This window comes from Glycine max, chromosome 12 (genome assembly GCF_000004515.6).
Source record: "Glycine max cultivar Williams 82 chromosome 12, Glycine_max_v4.0, whole genome shotgun sequence".
NCBI classification, from domain to species: domain Eukaryota; kingdom Viridiplantae; phylum Streptophyta; class Magnoliopsida; order Fabales; family Fabaceae; genus Glycine; species Glycine max.
This window is the reverse complement of record NC_038248.2, coordinates 6,201,125-6,206,247: the sequence shown is the minus strand read 5'-3', so window position 1 is coordinate 6,206,247 and position 5,123 is coordinate 6,201,125. Positions and strand designations below refer to the sequence as shown.

Here is a 5,123-nt window from a genome sequence, read left to right as displayed (position 1 = left end):
GGTGTCCTACAAAGAGCTTGAAGTTGAAGGTACCTATGGAGGTATGGAGTGGCAAGAAGCCCTCAGTGAGTCATCTAAGGGTGTTTGGATCTTTGTGTTACAATCATATACCAGACGTTAAGAGAACTAAGTTGCAAGACAAGAGTGAAGTCATGGTATTGATTGGATACCACTCAACTGGTGGTTACAAGTTGTACAATCCCAAGTTGAAGAAGACGTGTATTAGTAGAGATCTCTTGATCAAAAAAGATGAGTCATGGGACTGGGAGATAGGGGAAGTGAAATTCAAGGCTGCACCAGAAATCGATATATGCAGTGACAGTGAGAGTGATGATCACAGTGCTGCAGAAGTGAATAATGATGGTGTGAATGGTGTCGTAGCACCTAATGATGATGTGCCTGGTGACGTAGTACACGATGTGCCCGCTACTCCAGCAGTGAGACCACAGAGGCAGAAACAATTACCAAGGAGACTGCAAGATTATGAGGTGCTGCCAGATAGTGCTGTGACTGACGAAGGTGACTTGATTCACTTCGCTCTCTTAGCAGATGCAGAGCCAGTCAACTTCACTGAAGCATTGAAGATTAGTGAGTGGAGAGCAGCAATGGAAGATGAGTTGAGATCAATTGAAAGGAACCATACTTGGGATCTTGTTCAATTGCCTAAGAACAAGAAACCAATAAGTGTAAAATGGGTATTCAAGTTGAAATTGGATCCTGAGGGCAGAATTGTGAAGCACAAGGCTAGGCTTGTGGCTAGAGGTTTCTTGCAGAAACAAGGAGTTGATTATACAGAGATCTTTGCACCAGTTGCAAGGCACGAAACTGTGAGAGTGATTGTCTCTCTAGCAAGCAATAAGGGGTGGAGTTTGACACATCTTGATGTAAAATCTGCATTTTTGAATGGGGCACTAGAAGAAACTGTGTTTGTGACTCAACCTCCTGGCTTTGAGTTAGAAGGCAAGGAGGAAATGGTATACAAGTTGAACAAGGCGCTCTATGGGCTCAAACAAGCACCAAGAGCATGGAATAGGAGAATTGATGCATATCTTGCTCAACTTGGCTTCAAAAGGTGTGTGGTAGAACATGGAGTTTATGTCATGTTGAAGGAGGATAACAAGGTGTTAATGGTGTGCCTATACGTTGATGATTTACTAGTGACTGGTAATCATACAACAGAGATTGATAATTTCACTTCACTCATGATGAGTGAATTTGAAATGACTAACTTAGGGAAATTGTCATATTTCCTTGGGTTAGAATTCTTGTGGACTGAATATGGGATTGTCATGCATCAAAGGAAATATGCTGGTGAAACTCTGAAGAGATTTGGGATGGAGGATTGCAATGTTGCAATCACACCGGCAGAAACAAACCAGAAGCTTGAAGACAAGCCTGAGGAAGAAGGTGTTGATCCAACTGGTTACAAACAGTTGGTAGGCTCACTGAGATACCTCTGCAATAGCAGACCAGATATCTGTTATGCCGTAGGCGTGCTGAGTAAATTCATGAATAGGCCAAAGAAATCTCATTTCTTGGCTGCCAAGAGGGTTCTAAGGTATGTGAAGGGAACTATGCAGTATGGTGTGATGTTTCCAAGTAGTGTTGATGGTGCTGAGATGAAATTGATTGGTTACTCAGATGCTGATTGGTGTGGGGACAGGACAGATAGGAGAAGCACATCTGGTTACTTGTTCAAATTTGGTGGAGCTGCTGTGTCTTGGAGCTCAAAGAAACAACCAGTTACTGCTCTCTCAAGCTGTGAGGCAGAGTATATATCTGGTTCCTTTGCTGCTTGTCAAGCAATTTGGTTGAAATCACTGCTTGATGAGTTGAAATGTGAAGTACAGATGCCACTGTCATTACTGATAGATAATAAATCAGCAATTAGTCTTGCTAAAAACCCAGTCTCACATGGGCGTAGCAAGCACATCGAAACAAGGTTTCATTTCATCAGAGAACAAGTGAATAATGGAGTTCTGAAATTGATTTACTGTCCCACTGAAGATCAGTTAGCAGACCTGCTAACCAAGGCTGTTAAACCAGACAGATTCATAAAGCTAAGGGAAGAGATTGGAGTCATTTGTTTTGAAGATTTGAATTAAGGGGAAGTGTTGTATTTTGGGTAATTCAAATAAAGTCACATGGTGCTAGTAGCACCTGATAGCATCACAGATAGATATTAATTGATATAGTGCATTTCAGTTTATATACTATTTTTTCTGTTTTGAGTTTGTTATAGGTGTAACAGAATTACACCTGGAGTCATAGAATATATACTTCAGAAAATGAGCTGTAACTGTAATCAATTCATTCATCAATAAAGATTCAGTTCCTCTCAATTCTTCTCAATCTTCTTCTCTCTGTTGGTGAGTGATGGATTCCAATTGAATCCAACATATATATATATATATATATATATATATATATATATATATATATATATATATATATATATATATATATATATATAAGAGATCAAATTAGACCATATAACTTTAATAATTATTACATCATTTTATAACTTTAACTTGATAATATTTTTTTAAAATTTATTATTGGATTAAAATTTCATTTCACATAAATTATATATGTAAAATTTCATATTAATCCAAAATTATTTATTATCTTGTTGATATAAATTAAAATCAATGTAATATAAATATTTTAAAATATATTAAAATATGGATAACTTGATTACCATTTTATTATTATTCAATTTTGACAAAATTTAACATAAATGCTCTTGGTAATATATAGATATAATTTAATGATTGGATAAATAAAAATCACTTCATATCAAGTTATAAAAATAATATAATAATTATTAAAATTATACTGTCTACTTTTATTATATATGTAAGCGTTGCTATTTTGAACGAAAAAAATTGCACCAAATATAAAATTTACGGTTGATTGTTTTTAGACAGAATTTAAGGTATATAAGTTGAAAAAAAGATAGGATGTGATTTGATCAAATCACGATTCGTTTTGACGATTTTTTTTTCCGCAACATTTATCATTTCCACACACATGCATATATATATTATTAGTAAAACTTGTTTACAACTTTCTTTGAAATGATTTTTAATTACAATAATGCTTCTAAATAAACAAAAGGGAAAGATAGTTGTCTCCTTTCAACTTTCAAAATTAGAACGTACTTGTCAAACATTTTAGTCATGATTTATTCTGGTAGTTACATATCATTGCCAATGAATAATATATGCAATGTATTATAGAAGTTTATTATCAAGGATCCTTATAAATTATTTTTTAAAAAAGTATTTAATATGTCAAAAATCAACTAAAAAAATCAGTACTTCTTTTCTTCGCAATACCTTTATGTTCCTTTGACTCCCCGTGGTTCAAGCTCCATGTTTGAAAACATGAAACTGTGTTTAACTAAACCGAAGCATCTCACTCGGTCACTTATTCAGGTTTGAGATTATTTTATTTCAGCTAACCTTTTTTTCGCGTCAAATTACAAATAGAAAAGAGAGGGGGGAGTAAAAAAGATATTCTTTTAAATTTGTCAATCTCTCTCTCTTTTTTACATTTTATTTTTTTATATTATATTTACTATCATATTTATCATTTTTCTCTTTTTTCTTTCTGCTCTCTTTCAATATGTGCACTCTAAAGTTATGTGTATTATATTTTTTTAATACGCACAAAAGTGACTGAAAAAAAGTGATATTCAAGATGTTTACACAATACCCAAAACCCATGTGCAGTGCGTTTGGCGTTCTTCGATCGTCAATATTACAATTAGAATTAGTCATGAATATCATTGTGTTTGTGTGTTAGTTGTTCCGCAGATTAGCAAATGAAAATGAGATTATAATACAATATCAGTCTATAAATTGGATCACAGGCTAGGGCATAGTTATCATGCTTAATTTCTAGCTAATATATTCTTTCGATATGATGTCAATATATATTCACAAATATGAGCCGGAAGAACTTGATCATGTTAATAGTCCAGAGGTCCATTGCAAAAACTATCGGCTAAGAAGCAATTTGGTTTCACCACATCGTTTCTTCATAAGTGTTGCTTTCATTATATGAGCCCCATAGAATCATGGATCGAAAGGAAAGACAAAACAAAAGCAAAGAAAAATACTTAACTCTCATCTATCTCTTTCTCAAGATGAATTCTAGAGTATCAATCAACTAGAAAGGGAAGACTCATGGGCATTTTAGTATCAACGTTTTCATCATGAAAACAAGGCTAAAATTCATTAAGAACCATGTGGATAGTTTCATACCCTCAGACTAAATTAACCAAATTCCTAATGCATATACACCATCTCTGGTCAGATTTTGATAATTAAGCTCTTCAAAACTATTCATTGTTTCAAAAGGGTGGCTAGAATTTATAGGTCATGTCCTCAAATTGAACCTTTTTTAAAACAAAATTTTGACATAAATAAAAATAGAGAGAACTTCACTCCCATATTCAGATCTGGATCTGCACAAGTACGTACGGTAATTAAGTAACAACATATTAAGATCTATTTTAAGAGACCGATAAGATATCTTTAACAAATATTAATTTTTTCATACACACAAACCTAAAAATCAAACCTTTACTATACTTACTTAAGAAACATAGTTATTGGTCAACCATTCTATATCATGTCAATATTTCTTACCCTTCTTGCTCAGGAGCAACCCACACAAAACTAAAGTTGGTGAATTGTTGATATATTTAGCCAAGATGTCATTCACCTGCAGATGCACCTGCACCTCGTGCTTGGTTTCTCGTCCATTAATTCCCACACATATTATGTAATCTCTTTCCTTCTTCATTGACATGCTTTTGTGGCAACTAAGACGTACGTCTAAGTTGTTGAACAGAGAAAACCAAGTAAAGTGCAGGTGCAAATGCAGGCAAAGGCAGCATATTGGAACGAAAATAATGGCCTTCTTATATTCTTTCTACATGGGGTTGAGAATTTTAGTACGCGTAGCCAAATCATTTTATGATAAGGATTTAAAGGGAGAGGGAGAGTAAATTTAGGAGCGTTTCAACGGTAGAAAAAATCCATATTTTGGGACCAAATTTGACAAGACATGATGCATCCTAATTACGCTAAGGGAGATAATATTTCAACACT

General features: G+C 34.2%; 1 non-coding gene across 1 annotated transcript; it reads right to left on the bottom strand.

Moving 5' to 3' along the window:
• Positions 1-4,708: 4,708 nt before the first annotated feature.
• On the bottom strand, positions 4,709-4,920 carry MIR530D (microRNA MIR530d). The gene has a single exon (NR_126652.1). It is a non-coding gene; the product is annotated as a microRNA MIR530d (primary transcript).
• Between the last annotated feature and the right edge of the window lie 203 nt (positions 4,921-5,123).